This window comes from Acomys minous (assembly GCF_964271855.1).
Source record: "Acomys minous genome assembly, chromosome: 18".
In the NCBI taxonomy this organism is placed as follows: Eukaryota; Metazoa; Chordata; class Mammalia; order Rodentia; family Muridae; genus Acomys; species Acomys minous.
In genome coordinates this window covers 62,061,160-62,077,424 of record NC_140501.1, presented here as the reverse complement: position 1 = coordinate 62,077,424, position 16,265 = coordinate 62,061,160, and the positions used below count along the sequence as shown (strand labels likewise).

The following is a 16,265-nucleotide window of genomic DNA, read 5'->3' as shown; positions in this document are numbered from 1 at the left end:
ATGAACTCTGGTGCCCAGTTTGGTCACTTCCCCTTGGTGGGGAGGCCTGGTGGCACTCAGAGGAAGGGGAAGCAGGCTACCCAGATAAGACCTGAAAGGCTGTGATCATATGGTGGGGGAATGGTCTCCTTCTGTCACAGGTCTAGGAGAGGTGAATCGGGAAAGGAAGGGAAAAGGGAAGATATAAGTGGGGGGATAACAATTGAGATGTAATCTGAATAAATTATTTAAATTTAAAAAATTTTGTGGCACAAACCTTTAACTCCAGCACTCAGGAGACAGAGGCAGGCAGATCTCTGTGAGTTCAAGGCCAGCCTGGTCTACACTGGCCTATCCACAGAAGCCAACGCTAACAGAGAGACCCTATCTCAAAGGATGAACAAAAAATCTTTTTAAGTGGTTGTTGGTACACCTATGAAATATCAAAATTGAATAATGGTAACAGATAACATAGCCTATGGGAATGAAGCCTTTAATCCCAGCACTCTGGAGGTGGAGGCAGGTGGATCACGGAGTCCAGGACAGCCCATACTAGACAGAGAAACCCTGTCTAAAAAACAAACCAAAACAAAAACAAAGAGAAACTGGGAAAGAAGGTATGGTGGCAAAGGCCTGTAATCCCAAAATTTGGGAAGCAGAGGCAGGAGGATCACTATGAGTTCAAGGCCAGCCTGGTCTACAGAGCCAGTACAGGACAGCCAGACTACACAGAGAAACATTGTCTCAGGAGGGAAAAAAAGTTTAAAACATCTATTAAATGTCTTCACTTTGTTTAAAATTTGATTGAAAAACTTAGACATAAAGAAAAATTTTTTAAACTGTTACATTGCAAAAACTGTAGCTAAGCCATAATAAACAGGAAAGTGGAACCTCGAAAGTTCTTCTCCAAGAGGCACAAAGAGAAAAGGGAAGCAGAGGAGGAGACAGGAGAACAGGAGAGCACAGCCTGTGGGAAAGGCAGGAGTGGTGGCACAGTGGGGCCAGCTATGGTGAAGGTGTCAATGGATATGTGAACTCTGGCCCAAACCTCAAACCCTAGTGTCTCTCCTGTTGTCTGAGCACTGCTACAGCCCGAACTCCTGGGTCCTGCAGGTTTCTCTGTCCCTCAGAAGCACTCAGCTGCAAGGGCACAATGGTTTGTTGTTGTTTGGTTGGTTGGTTTGATTTGGGGGTTTCACTTTGTAGACCAGTGTGGCTTCCAAATCACAGCGATCTGCCTCTGTGGTGGTGGTATTAAAGGTGTGCCCTACCTCATCTAGCTGGGTTTTTTGTTTGTTTGCTTGCTTGCTTGCTTGCTTGTTTCTTTCTTTTCTTTTCTTTTTTTTTTTTTTAATTTTTCAAGACAGGATTTCTCTATGTGGCCCTGGCTGTCCTGAGACTCTCTTTGCAGACCAGGCTAGCCTTGAACTCACAGTAATCGTCCTGCCTCTGCCTCCCAGTGCTGGGATTAATGGCAGCGCCACTACAACACACCTGTTGAGGGCAACAGGGACCACTACTGAGAATAAGGAGACAGGTCACTAATCTCAAGAGTATGGAAACCTTGTCGCTGGGTTGTCTTGGTTTTGGTCTCTTTTGACAGTGTCTCATTTATCTGCAGCTATCTTGAAACCCACTTTGAAAACAAGGATGAGCATGAACTTCTGTCTTCCTCCCTAGATCGCCTGTAATCCCAGCCTTTGGGAGGCAGAGGCAGGAGGATCAGTGTGGTCTACAAAGTCAGTCTAGGATAGGCAAGGCTAGGCAGAGAAACCCTGTCTTAGAAAACAAAAAACCGCCGGGCGTGGTGGTGCACGCCTTTAATCCCAGCACTCGGGAGGCAGAGGCAGGCGGGAGGCAGAGGCAGGCGGATCGCTGTGAGTTCGAGGCCAGCCTGGTCTACAAAGTGAGTCCAGGACAGCCAAGGCTACATAGAGAAACCCTGTCTCAAAAAAACCGGAAAAAAAAACTAACCAAACAAACAAAAAACCAACCAACCATCCAAACAGACCAAAAAACCAAACAAAACAAACAACAAAACCCCAGAAGCATAGCATGGCCTTCACCTCCTGATGTGCCAGCAGGAGTCTGGGATGTCTCCCCATCTACAGGCCCAGCAGCTCTGCAAAGCCCCATATGAAGGAGTTAGAATATGGTGCCCCACCCAACAAAAAGAATATGCCCTACATCAACACAGCCTACCTACCTTAAACAATGTCCCATGAGAGCCCAGTCTTTTCTGATACTGAACTCCAGGGCTCCATAGCAAGCCTTAATTACTCTTTTGATAACTCCATAGAACTATGCCTGCTGTATTATTCTGAGTCCTCTAGAGTAGCAAAGTGTATAGAATTTTAAAGGGGAGTTTATAGGGGATCTGTTAGAATTACTTACAGGCTATGGTCCAATTAACCCAAAACTGGCCGACCAGGAATGGGAAAGTTCTTTACTGGCAAAGGCTGGATCTTTCAGCTGTCCTCAGTAGACACTGGACTCCTGGAAAGGTTGGCTCCAGGGCCAGGGAAAGAATGGACTGGCTATGGAGGCAACAGGAAAGGAGCAAGTGCTGCCTTCTTCCCCCTCCTTATATTGGCTTCCAGCAGATCTGATTAAAGGTGTGTCTTCCTACCTCAAAAAAGGTGGATTAAGCCAGGTGGGTGGCACACCCTTTAATCCCACACTCAGGAGACAAGGACAGAGGAATCTCTGTAAATTGGAGGCCAGCCTTGTCTACAGAGTGACCTCCAGGACAACCAGGGCTACACAGAGAAACCCTGTCTCAAAACACAAAACAAAAACAAAAAACAAACAGATCTGGATTAGTAGTGGATCTTGCCAGTTCAAATCAAACAGAGATCCCTCCCAGGGGTGCCTTTTAGCTTGGGGCTTTTGTTCATTTTATTTATTTACTCATTTATGTTTTTTAACATTTTTGTTTTTGTTTCTTCAAGACGCAGTTTCTATATGTAGCCCTGGGTGTCCTGGATTTGCTTTGTAGCCCAAGATTGCCTCCAACTCACAGTGATCTGCCTGTCTCTGCCTTCCAAGTGGTGGGATTAAAGGTGTGCACCACCACACCCTGATAACAAACAATTTTTAAATCCATCACTTTGTAAGTTAGGATCATGTCCAAAATTGTAGCTAATGAATACTAACTGGGAAAGAGGAGTCTGGCAACTTCTTCACCAAGAGGCAGAAAGAGAAAAAGGCAGCAGGGGAGGGGTCAGGGGAACACAGGAGAGCATGGCCCGTGGGGAAGGCAGGGGTGGGGGAGGCCATACTTGCTGTGGGAACTCTGGGCCAGACCACAATCCTACTGTCTTCCTTTGGTCTCAGCACTGCTAAAGCCTGACCGCCTCTCTCCTGGATGCTTCTCTGTCCCACAGAAGCACAGTTGTTTGCTCTGATTCTGGGAGTCAGACTATGGTGTTGAACAGCCCTTTCCCAGGGTCCCTGACACCATCTGGAAACACAGACGTTTGCCTTATAATTCACACAAGTACCAACATCACAGTTAGGAAGCAGCAAAAAGACATGATCACTGCGAGTGGGAGGCCATCCTGGTCTACAAAGTGAGTCTAGAACAGCCAGGGCTACACAGAGAAACCCTGTCTTGAAAAACCAAAAAATTAAAATTAAAATTAAAACAAATTACATTTATTTATCTGGTGCCCATGTCTATGTACGTGTGGGTGCATGTGTCTGCCATGGGGCTCCAGGGGATGGAGCGAAGGCTGCCAGGCTTGGTGAGATGCACTGAACCTGCTGCTCCATCTCCTGAGCCTCCACACACTCCCGCTCAGCACCACTCACTACAGCTAAATTGTGAAATCAGCCCATGTGCCTTTAGAGCATTAGTGAATAAAGAGAAGGTATCATATATGTATAATGGTGCATTATTCACCTATTAAAACAGAGATATATAACTTGTGTAAATGGATGGGATAGAGATAATTTATTAAACCATAACCACATTCAGAAAGACAAATATTTTATGTTATTATGAATTCTTTTTAAAAAGAAAAGAAAGGTGGATAGTTTTTTGTTTCTTTGTTTTCTTTTTAGTTGTTTTTTGTTTGGTCAAGACAGAGTTTTTCTGTACTAGACTCACTTTGTAGACCAGGCTGGCCTTAAACTCACATCAATGGACATGCATCCACCTCCTGAGTCCTAAGATTAAAGATCTGTGCTACCACACCCTGCTGATGATTGGTTTTGTTTTGTTTTGTTTGTTTGTTTGTGTGGTTTTGGTTTTTGGAGACAGTGTTTCTCTGGGTAGCCTTAGTTGAACTAGACTCACTTTGTAGACCAGGCTGGGCTCGAACTCACAGCAATCTGCCTGCCTCTGACTTCATCCCAGCATTGGGGAGGCATATGCAAGCTGATTGCTGTGGATTCGAAGCCAGTCTGGGGTACAAAGTGAGTCCAGGACAGCCAAGGCTACACAGAGAAACCCTGGCTCCCAACAAACAAACAAACAAACAAAAATGAAATGTCCCCAGAATTCACTGTATAATTCAAAAAGTCCTTTAAGGAGGAAATTGTAATGGGAATTCTGGAATTTTGGTTCCTTTAAAAAACACAGAAGTCTAAGAGTGTGTTTTTGTTTTAATCCTAGGTGTGGGGATATGGGGCTGGTTTGGGCTGTCCACAGTACCTGACTGAACTGCCTCATGCTCTAGCAGAGGCATGCTTTCCCAGGTGCAGATATTTTCTGTCATTGTGTGATGTTTGGAATTTTGGGAACTTGTCAGAGGGTACATAAATATGATAGCTCTAGGAGGCAGAGGCAGTGGTTGTTGGTCATTTATGGAGGTTGGTGGTGGTTTGCTATAGCCACAGTGAATGAAGAAACAAAAGCAAAGAAATTAGATTCAGGCATTTTCCTAACTCCTCTCTCCCCTCTATCATTGTTTCTCTCCTACCTAGTGTTAGAGAAACACACAAGAAGTAAAAGGGAGGGGTAAGACCTGTAGTGGGAGAGACTTTTCCTGGAAGCCCCAATGAGAGAGGGAGTCTGAGATTGATGCCAAGGCAAGAGGCTGTTATTGATCCAATGGAACGAGGTCTACCTGCCTTTGAGAAGGAGGAGACCCTGTGCAGCAAAAGCAGTGGATTTCATATCCTTTACAGAAGCTGACTTCAGCAACAGTGATCAGTACAAACTTGATTGGCTGACAGGGTGACCTTTAAGCTGATTAGCTGGGTAACCAGGGATAAGCAAGTGGACCAGGGCCAGACCACAGGAGGGAATTTTTCATTGGTTCTGGTCACTATGACCTGAAGCTCTGATTGCTTAGCCCCGGGTACAAGTTCCTAGGACCAGTTGCTAGCTGTGTACTTGTGGCTCTCCATGGAAACTCCAGGGGGAAGCAAGGGTCAGGTGCTCAGGCCCTGAACACAAAATGGTGTTGATTTGGTCTCTAGAGGGGGGACAATCAGTTTGAGGGGTTTGTGAGAGATGTCATGGGACGAGAGATTCCTTCTGGGACATTAGCTGAAGAGGAGGGTCAACTGAGTGCTTTCTCTGCCTCTCTGAGCTAACAGGCTCCTGAGTCTTTATTGGCAAAATCAAACTATTGAGACATTGATAAAAACAAAATTGTTGGCCAACATGGGAAAAGCACATGGAGAGACATCATGCCAGCTGTGGACAAAGTGAGAAGCCATCGGGTTTTATATATCACTTGGGAAGTCCTCAAGGAGAGAGCTAAGTATCATTAAACTGAAAAATCTAGTCATATATGGTGGCATACACCTTTAACCTCAGCATTTGGGAGGCAGAGACCAGTGGATCTCTGTGAGTTTGAGGCCAGCCTAGTCTACAAAGGGAGTACACAAAGAAACCCTGTGTCCAAAACAAAACAAATAAAAACATCGAAAACAAAAGCAAGAAAAAACCTTCCCATACTAAGGTTGAGGCATATCATAATAAAGGGAGTTAAGACCCTGCATAGTTCTACTTTAGATGAAAGTAGAATCAGAAAATTGAAAGATGAATTACTTAATTGAGATTGGCATGAGGGCTGGAGAGAGGTCTCAGCCATTAAAGACTAGGTTCATAACAAAAAATTAAGAGATTCACACGATATTAATTGTAAATATTATTAGTCTGGTGATGCATATTTTATCCTTAGTAGCCATATGAGTTTTTAAAAAATATTTATTGTGTATACAGTGTTCTGCCAGTGTACAATGCCTTCAGGCCAGACTGATCTCATGATAAATGGGTGTGAACCACCATGTGGTTGCAGAGAATTGAACTCAGGACCTTTGGAAAAACAGTCAGTGCTCTTAACCTCTGAATCTTCGCTCCAGCACCCCATGCTGGGTGTTTGTGGCAAATATGAAAAGGGGTTAGATAAGATACACACCTTAAAATGACTTTTAAAATTTAAAAAATACTCAGACACAGACAGAGGAATTTAGACAAGAACCTATTGTTCCACTGCATAATGACACCGAAGAGGGCGGCTCAAGGTGATTAGAAAACTTACCGTAGTTTATCCTATTGCTGTACAAGAAAATTATTGTATGTTTGGGATGGTCACCACAGCAATAGAAATTGCTTTTGTCTTTTGTATCTTGGTTGGTTCGTTGGTTTTTGGAGACAGGCTTTCTCTGTGTAGCCTTGGCTGTTCTAGAACACATTGTATAGACCAGGCTGACCTCAGACTCAGAGAGCTGTCTGTCTCTGGCACTGGAGTGCTGGGACAAAAGGCCTGCCTCATCACAGCCAGTGAGGAATTGCATTACAGCATTAGCAAGGTCCAGAACCACTGCTCTAGTGGTGGGAGGGCAACTGTGATCACATTAATACAAAGGAGACTAAGGGATATTATAGATGACCACTGGGAATAGGGACACATGTCACTCATCTCAAGGGTCTGGGGACCCTTTGTTCTGGTGTGGTTGGGTTTTCCTGATTTGTGTTTGCTGGGTCAGTGTCCCATGCATCCTACACTTTGAAAACAACAGTGAGCATGAATTTCCCCCTCCTCCACAGCTCTGTAATTTGCCTGGTTTATCCACACACATGTCATGGTAGAGAAAAAAATCACTCATAGAAAGCAGCACAGATGAAGTTTTTTTTATTTAGTGATTACATATTAGTTACATACATATACAAAGTAGAAGAGTGCACCAGACCCCATTATAGATGGTTGTGAGTGACCATGTGGTTGTTGGGAATTGAACTCAGGACCTCTGGAGGAACAGCCAGTACTCTTAACCTATGAGCCAACCCTCCAGCCCAGAGATGAAGTTTAGTAAGACATTTTAGTAAGAACTGTAAGCACCAGGAAGAGAAAAAGGCATAGGCGTGAAGGATAGGTGCATCTGCTTCTATTCTTCTTTTGGAGACAGGGTTGAGGGACCCTGGAACTGGCCAATTACTACCCCAGTAGCACAGGATGATGTTGAACTCCACATGCTTCCCCAGGGGTCTGGGATCTCTGCCCACCTACAGGCACAGAACTTGTGCTAACTCCAACATGAAGGACTTAGGATGTTGCCCCATATTATCATAGCCTTCCTCCCTAGGTAGCCAGTGTCCCATGAATGCCCTGTCTTCTCTGATGCTGAGTCCCAGGGTTTCCTATGAAATCTTAATGACTATTTTGATACCTGAATATAGCATTACCTGGGATATTAGTTGGAGTTCTCTAGCGGAACAAAGCATGGAGAATGTCTATATATGTATATACATTGTATATTATAGAACATATGCATACATGCACATTTTTATGAATGAATACAATATAATATAATACAATTTTTATACATAGACAGTCTTTTTTCTCCAAGACAGGGTTTCTCTGTGTAATAGTCCTGGCGGTCCTGAAACTCTTTGTAGACATGGCTGGCCTCAAACTCAGCGATAAGCATGTCTCTGTCTCCTGAGTGCTGGGATTAACGGTGTGCACCACTGAACCCTGCCCCAGCTTTGTTCTGTATATATGTATATTCTATAATGTATGCAACTAATCCAACACTGACTGCCTATGAACAGAAGTCCAAGAATCCAGTAGTTGCTTATTCTGGATCTGAATGTCTCACATGGTCTTCAGTATATGCCAGAATCTTGAGAAGTGAGCTCTAATACAGTGGTTTTCAACCTTCCTAATACTGCTACCATTTAATACAATTCCTCATGTTGGGGTAATGCCCAACCGTAATTTTATCTTCTTTCCTATTTCATAACTGATTTTGCTACTGTCAAGAATCATAATGTAAACATTTGATATTTCTGATGGTCTTAGATGAAACCTAAGAAAGAGTCATTAATCCCAAAGGGAATACAGTTCAAAAGACTGACAACTGCTCTCATGGCAGTCAGCAGATGCTCTTGCTAACAAGAGTGAAAGCAATCAGGCAAAAAGAGAAGTTTCTTTCATTCATGTCTTTGATATAGGCTTTCAGAAAGTCAGCCCAGAAAGGAGCCTCGTCTTTCCACCTCCACAGAGCTGTAGCTGTACTCATCACTTGCACAGCTACATTAGGTTAAAATAGGTGGCAATGGGTCTGGAGAGACAGCTCAGTAGTTAAGACCACTGGCTACTCTTACAAAGGTCCTGAGTTCAGTTCCCAGCAACCACGAAAAGGCTCATAGCTCTGGTGCCCTCTTCTGACCTTCGGGTGTTAGGTGCAGGCAAAACACTGTTACATAAATAAATCTTTTTTCAAAATGGTGGCAATGTCCCTGGACATTCATTCAGTATCTGAAACTTAAATATCTAGGTTAGCTTTGATATTCTCTTAATTGGCATTACATCACACCAGCCCCCAGATCCATCTCAAGCTCCGAATAATTTCTATTGCATTGACTTGGAGGCTGTGAGACACTTAACAAGAAGGCTAGGGAATGAAAAGGTGTTGAGTGGACGCAGAGGCTGCCCTTGTAGTATGGGAGACAGTGTCAGGAGTCTGGAGGAGACAGAGGGCAGAGGGCAGGTGCCAGGTCACCTAGAAATGAACGCCCCGCAGTTAGTACCACACCCGCTGCCTGCCTGTAAGTATGACCCCAACAGTAGTGACAAGGAGAAGAGATGAGAAGGAGGAGGAGTAGAAGGAGGAGGAGGAGGAGGAGGAGGAGAGAGTTTCTTCATAGACATCTTCATGGGAGACTTGGGTTGTTGTCAGAATTTCACCATGGCTGGAGGCTGGTGTCTGCAGGGACAGAGGCAGGATATTGCGGTGGAGCCATCAGATAGGAGGGGCCCCAGGGATCCCCTCTGGGAACCTGTGACTCCTCCCCGGACATCATCAGCGGTGGGTTCCATTCAGGCTCTCCAGAAGGTGCAGGGATGCCTGAACTCCAAGGATGGTACTCGGGAGGCAGGAAGGCCATGGGAGGTTGAGGGTACATCGGAAACTGGAGGTTACCAGCCCCATCATAGGGAGGATCTGAGAGGAGAAGAAACAGAGAGATCATATGTAGAGGAATGTTAACTCAGAACATGGCTGTTCTGGAAACAGGTCACATTCAAAGATCTAGGTCTATGTGATCTGGCTGGAATACAAACACTCTTTCAATCAGGAGACAGAGGCAAACAGATTTGAGTTCAAGGCCAACCTGGTGTAGACCTCATATCAGGTAAAGAAAAGCTTAGGCCCAGGTGTGCTGGTGCATGCCTTTAATGCCAAGCAAAGGTAAAGGTAGTTTAGAAGGAAGCACCCATGTTTAAAAGCTAAGTCCAATCTAGTGGCAGAAAAGGTGACCAATCATAAAAGATTTGACAGAAGCCGATAAGCCCAACTTTCCTGACAAGAGAGAGGAATGGGAAAGCAGGGCTTTTCTTCTTTGTGGTTGTAGTTTGTGTTTTTTGCTTTATTTTGATACAGGTTTTCTCTGTTTAGGCTTGGCTGTCCTGACTCACTTTGTAGACCAGGCTGGCCTCAAACTCAGAGATCCCCCTGCTTCTGCCTCTTGAGTGCTGGGATTAAAGGCATGTGCCCGCACACCCAGATTTTTGTTTTCTTTTGCTTTTAATTTATTTATAAAGCACGGTTTTGTAAGACTTATTAACTTATTATCTATATACAGCATTCTGCCTTCATATGTGCCTGCTTGCAGGAAGAAGGCACCAGATTCTATTATACATGGTTGCGAACCACCACGCCATGGGTCCTGGGCATTGAACTCATGAACCTTGGAAGAACAGGCAGTGCTCTTCACCACGTCTCCAGCCCAGGAAGCAGTTCTACTACAACAGTAATAGAGACATGGGTTGCAGAGAGAGAACTCAGGTGAAGGCTGGAGGAGCCAGAAAATATAAAGAAGCCAGAAGATCAGAGCAGATTGGAGAGTTAGTTTGAGGCCAAGTAGAGCAATTCTGGCCCACAGAGAAGCTGGATTAGCTGAGTCATCTGAGAGAAGAGTTTGAGGCAGAACAGCTGAGTTGAACCAGCCAGAGCTCAGAAAGAACAAGGAAGGGTGAGCTGCCTAAGCAGGAAGTGTCAGAGGCTGAAAACATTCTAGGCCTGGGTTGGATTGTTTGCAGGCTACATGCTTCCAGGTTCAGGCCTAGGCCAGCAGGAGGCAGTAAGCCTCCCAGACCACAGCTGAGCCAGGAGAGTAAAAGTTCCTTTTACAGTCATAAGCATGGCACCCTCCCTCACCCTGAATCAGGCTAAGTAACCTGTTGGCCACTTTGTCATAGTCAACTATGTACTAGTCCAAATTCCATGCCCTTGGGTGACAGCAAAATGACCCAGAGAGAGGCCAGACTTTCCTGCTATGTGCTATAGAGGCCTGTGGGAAACGGGATGCCCTCCACTGTGTGCTCTGCTCTGTGCTCATGAAGGACAGGCCAGCTGATGCCACTCTCTAGAAGAGGACCTCAACAGTCTACCCAGAAGACACTCACCTGGCACTTGGCTTCTCGAGTCCCTGGGGCCCAGGATCCTGTACAGGGCCTCTGCATAAGGAGAGAACAAGGGTGGTTCGACCCCTGGTCTCTCATTACAGAGAGCTTCGTGCAGACTCTGCATGGTAAGCAGCAGGTTGAAACAGCTTGTCCAGCTCTTCCTCAGGCCCCGCTGACCCAGGCGCTGGCAAATCAGTCTGGTCTTCTTGTGGATCTTCCCGCCTGGGTGGCCCACTTCCTGCTCAACTACTTCCCACTCCTGCAGGAAGACCCTGTTTTCAGGATCAGTCCACCGGTCACGAGAAGGACCTGCTAGGGACAGAGTGACGTCATGAGTTATTTGACATCATGCAGAAGCTCATCTGAACCTTTCTTAGTGACTCTTCCTGCACACTGAACAGCCAGAAGTGACCTCATGCAGTCACCAAGAGATTATGTCAACCAGCCCAGGACTCAGCATCGACACTGCTCTCCTTTGTTTGTTTGTTTGTTTGTTTGTTTTTGTTTTTTGAGACAGGGTTTCTCTGTGTATCTTTGGCTGTCCTGGACTCACTTTGTAGACCAGGCTGGCCTCACTCTCACAATGATCTACCTGCCTCTGCCTCCCGAGACCTGGGATTACAGGCCTGTGTCACAAGGCCTGGCCATCCTGCTCTTAGCATGCACCGGGACACTGTAAGTGTCTTCAGTTTTAGAAATAAATCTCAGGATGCAAAGAGATCTCACAGGACAAGTGCTACCTGGGAACGCTTTGCCTACACAGACTCATGACCACCTCTGACCCAGGGAGGCTCTCACAGTTTCTGAACCTTTGGGTCTTCTGTGAGGGCAGAGACCTGGCACCACAGAGTGCCAGTCTACCCTTGTCACAGCTGTGGACATCTGGGGTCCTGCATATATTCACAAGCCACAGAATTAAGAAATACATAAGAAGAATTTGGTTTTAGCAGACTCGACTCTGCATACCTGAGGCCCTGTGGTCTTCCTGCCTCTGCCTCCGTCTCTGCTGCACGTTGGCGCCTTGGGTGGCCTGGTCTTCGGACTTGCTGTGCTTCTCTCTGTGCAGAAATGGATACATAAAATATTAAAACAGTTCTGATGCCATGGGAATCTCTGTCTCTGTACTGTGCATGGACTCAGGAGCCCGCCTCTTGCATCCAGGTGCTGGCTCATTGTCACCTCATGGGAAAGCTTGGTCCTGAAGTTTAACCAGGAAAAACTCCAGTGAATAGTGTAGGTGCCCTTGATGGAGTGAAAGATAAGAAACAGAAGCACCTCTTCTTTTAGAAGACCTCAGCCTCTCTCTCCAGCTCCCCAATCTCCTTACTGTTCACCTTGCGCTAAAAATCCATCTTCAAATCTCATATAATGAACTCCAACTATTCAAGCATACTAAGGGATCAGACAAACATTGGGAACCAGTATTTCTGCAGCCCATATCACATCACAGGGGTGCTTGGTGGGTGGCCATGATCCCAGCTCTTTCCTGAGAGGTGTAGGGAGGCTCACACATTCAGTGTCCTTCTTGACTACGTAGTGGGTTGTGGGCTAGCCATGGATCAATAAGATCCTGCCTCAAGTGGGGTTTGCTGGCCCATGCATTTAATTTCTGCACTTGGGTGGCAGGGGGAGGTAGATCTTCATGAGTTTGAGGCTAACCTGGCTTACAAACTGAGCCCAGGACAGCCAGGTTAAATGTCTAGAAAACCATACCAAACCAAATCAAAAAAAGATGCTGCCTTAACTAAATAAAGAAAAAATAACCAAGAATAAGTTTAGTCCTGCTTCTTGTGCCTCTGCAAATTGCAGATGTGTTCCCATTCAGGGCATTTAATGATGTTTTGCCATATACATTCCCTTGGGTGCACAATGAACACGGTACCAGAACATTCCAGGAGGCTTCCTATGAGGACCCGATGACCTCACATCCAAGTGGAGTGGAGAAGCACAGCAGAGACACCCTCTGAGGCTGTGAGCCTTCTGAGATGAGTTGAAGACAAACAGCACAGCCATCCTCCAGGAAACACAGGAGTGGATCAACCAACTCACCTGCATTTTTGGCTCCTGAGCTTCCTTTGCTCCACTGAGCTGGGAACTAGGATCCGCTGTGTCTTGATGGGCGCAACAGAGTCTGGAGTGTGGACCGAGAGCTCTGCTCACTTCTGCAAGGCTGAGAACCCTGTGGAGAAGCGGCCCTTTATAAGTCTCTGGGATGTGAGTGGAGTAGGCCCAGGCTACAGGATGTTAGGGTAGGTCAGCAGAGGGTCAGCCTGAGCTATTAATCCCATCTCAGGAGGCTGAGGCAGGAGCCAGGTTTCTGGATCTTGAGCCTGACACAGAGCCTCAATTGAAATACTCAAAGAATCTAAGTATTACTGCGGTCAGCTAATTCATCTTTCTTTGGTTCTTTCTTTCTTTCTTTCTTTTTCAGATTTATTTATGTATTATTTATACAATGCCTTGCTTGCATGTACACCAGCAGGGCAGAAGAGGGCACCAGATCTCATTATAGATGGTTGTGAGCCACCATGTGGTGGCTGGGAATTGAACTCAGGACCGCTGGAAGAGCAGTTGGTGCTCTAAACCTCTCAGCCATCTCTCCAGCCTTAGGTCTTTTTTTTTTTTTTTTTGAAATGGGGTTTCTTTACATAGTCCTGGTCATCCTGGAATTCACTAAATTTAGACTAACCTTTCCAGGACATCACAGTGATCAGCCTGCCTCTAGCTCCCCGACCCAATGCTGGGATTAAAGGTGTGGTCCACTATAAAACCATCAAGGATGGCTGATCAGGACCCTGGGGACCTGCACAAACTACTGCAGCAACCAAGGACAATGAATGCAGTAAACCTAGACGTCCTGTTCAGATGTAGCCAATGGACAGCACATCTTCCCCAGTTGTGTGGAGAGCAGGCACTGACTGATATGAACTCTGGTGCCCAGTTTGGTCACTTCCCCTTGGTGGGGAGGCCTGGTGGCACTCAGAGGAAGGGGAAGCAGGCTACCCAGATAAGACCTGAAAGGCTGTGATCATATGGTGGGGGAATGGTCTCCTTCTGTCACAGGTCTAGGAGAGGTGAATCGGGAAAGGAAGGGAAAAGGGAAGATATAAGTGGGGGGATAACAATTGAGATGTAATCTGAATAAATTATTTAAATTTTAAAAATTTTGTGGCACACACCTTTAACCCCAGCACTCAGGAGACAGAGGCAGGCAGATCTCTGTGAGTTCAAGGCCAGCCTGGTCTACACTGGCCTATCCACAACAGCCAACACTAACAGAGAGACCCTATCTCAAAGGACAAACAAAAAATCTTTTTAAGTGGTTGTTGGTACACCTATGAAATATCAAAATTGAATAATGGTAACAGATAACATAGCCTATGGGAATGAAGCCTTTAATCCCAGCACTCTGGAGGTGGAGGCAGGTGGATCACGGAGTCCAGGACAGCCCATGCTAGACAGAGAAACATTGTCTCAGGACATTTGTTAAATGTCTTCACTTTGTTTAAAGTTTGATTGAAAAACTTAGACATAAAGAAGAATTTTTTAAACTTTTACATTGCAAAAACTGTAGCTAAGCCATAATAAATAGGAAAGTAGAACCTGGAAAGTTCTTCTCCAAGAGGCACAAAGAGAAAAGGGAAGCAGAGGAGGAGACAGGAGAACAGGAGAGCACGGCCTGTGGGAAAGGCAGGAGTGGTGGCACAGTGGGGACAGCTATGGTGAAGGTCACAATGGATATGTGAACTCTGGCCCAGGCCTCAAGCCCTAGTGTCTCTCCTGTTGTCTGAGCACTGCTACAGCCCGAACCCCTGCGTCCTGCAGGTTTCTCTGTCCCTCAGAAGCACCCAGCTGCAAGGGCACAATGGTTTGTTGTTGTTTGGTTGGTTGGTTTGATTTGGGGGTTTCACTCTGTAGACCAGTGTGGCTTCCAAATCACAGTGATCTGCCTCTGTGGTGCTGGTATTAAAGGTGTGCCCTACCTCCTCTAGCTGGGTTTTTTGTTTGTTTGCTTGCTTGCTTGCTTGCTTGTTTGTTTCTTTTTTTTCTTTCTCTTTTTTTTTTTAATTTTTAAAGACAGGATTTCTCTATGTGGCCCTGGCTGTCCTGAGACTCTCTTTGCAGACCAGGCTAGCCTTGAGCTCACAGTAAGTGTCCTGCCTCTGCCTTCCAGTGCTGGGATTAATGGCAGTGCCACTACAACACACCTGTTGAGGGCAACAGGGACCACTACTGAGAATAAGGAGACAGGTCACTAATCTCAAGAGTATGGAAACCTTGTCGCTGGGTTGTCTTGGTTTTGGTCTCTTTTGACAGTGTCTCATTTATCTGCTGCTATCTTGAAACCCACTTTGAAAACAAGGATGAGCATGAACTTCTGTCTTCCTCCCTAGATCGCCTGTAATCCCAGCCTTTGGGAGGCAGAGGCAGGAGGATCAGAGTGGTCTACAAAGTCAGTCTAGGATAGGCAAGGCTAGGCAGAGAAACCCTGTCTTAGAAAACAAAAAACCGCCGGGCTTGGTGGTGCACGCCTTTAATCCCAGCACTCGTGAGGCAGAGGCAGGCAGGAGGCAGAGGCAGGCGGATCGCTGTGAGTTCGAGGCCAGCCTGGTCTACAAAGTGAGTCCAGGACAGCCAAGGCTACATAGAGAAACCCTGTCTCAAAAAAACTGAAAAAAACAAACAAACAAACAAACAAAAAACCAACCAACCATCCAAACAGACCAAAAAACCAAACAAAACAAACAACAAAACCTCAGAAGCATAGCATGGCCTTCACCTCCTGATGTGCCAGCAGGAGTCTGGGATGTCTCCCCATCTACAGGCCCAGCAGCTCTGCAAAGCCCCATATGAAGGAGTTAGAATATGGTGCCCCACCCAACAAAAAGAAGATGCCCTACATCAGCACAGCCTTCCTACCTTAAACAATGTCCCATGAGAGCCCAGTCTTTTCTGATACTGAACTCCAGGGCTCCATAGCAAGCCTTAATTACTCTTTTGATAACTCCATAGAACTATGCCTGCTGTATTATTCTGAGTCCTCTAGAGTAGCAAAGTGTATAGAATTTTAAAGGGGAGTTTATAGGGGATCTGTTAGAATTACTTACAGGCTATGGTCCAATTAACCCAAAACTGGCCGACCAGGAATGGGAAAGTTCTTTACTGGCAAAGGCTGGATCTTTCAGCTGTCCTCAGTAGACACTGGACTCCTGGAAAGGTTGGCTCCAGGGCCAGGGAAAGAATGGACTGGCTTTGGAGGCAACAGGAAAGGAGCAAGTGCTGCCTTCTTCCCCCTCCTTATATTGGCTTCCAGCAGATCTGATTAAAGGTGTGTCTTCCTACCTCAAAAAATGTGGATTAAGCCAGGTGGGTGGCACACCCTTTAATCCCACACTCAGGAGACAGAGACAGAGGAAT

At 45.9% G+C, this 16,265-nt stretch overlaps 1 protein-coding gene and 2 long non-coding RNA genes across 6 annotated transcripts in view; all 3 read right to left on the bottom strand.

Annotated features, from left to right (window-relative positions):
- LOC311588919 (uncharacterized protein) overlaps positions 1-2,579 on the bottom strand; it is an 85,966-nt gene extending 83,387 nt beyond the window's left edge. For all 4 annotated transcript variants that reach the window (XR_014776363.1, XM_084767015.1, XM_084767013.1 and 1 more), the window contains exon 1: positions 2,374-2,579. The gene's annotated coding sequence lies outside the window, so the exon portion shown is untranslated. The remainder of the gene's footprint in view (positions 1-2,373) is intronic.
- A 6,093-nt stretch (positions 2,580-8,672) lies between these two features.
- On the bottom strand, positions 8,673-11,607 carry LOC311589221. The gene is made up of 2 exons (XR_014776456.1): positions 10,848-11,607; positions 8,673-9,384 (listed from the first exon to the last, which is right to left on the bottom strand). It is a non-coding gene; the product is annotated as an uncharacterized lncRNA (long non-coding RNA).
- A 272-nt stretch (positions 11,608-11,879) lies between these two features.
- LOC311588928 lies at positions 11,880-16,134 on the bottom strand. Its single transcript, XR_014776364.1, has 3 exons — positions 15,956-16,134; positions 12,897-13,026; positions 11,880-11,905 (listed from the first exon to the last, which is right to left on the bottom strand). It is a non-coding gene; the product is annotated as an uncharacterized lncRNA (long non-coding RNA).
- Positions 16,135-16,265: the final 131 nt, after the last annotated feature.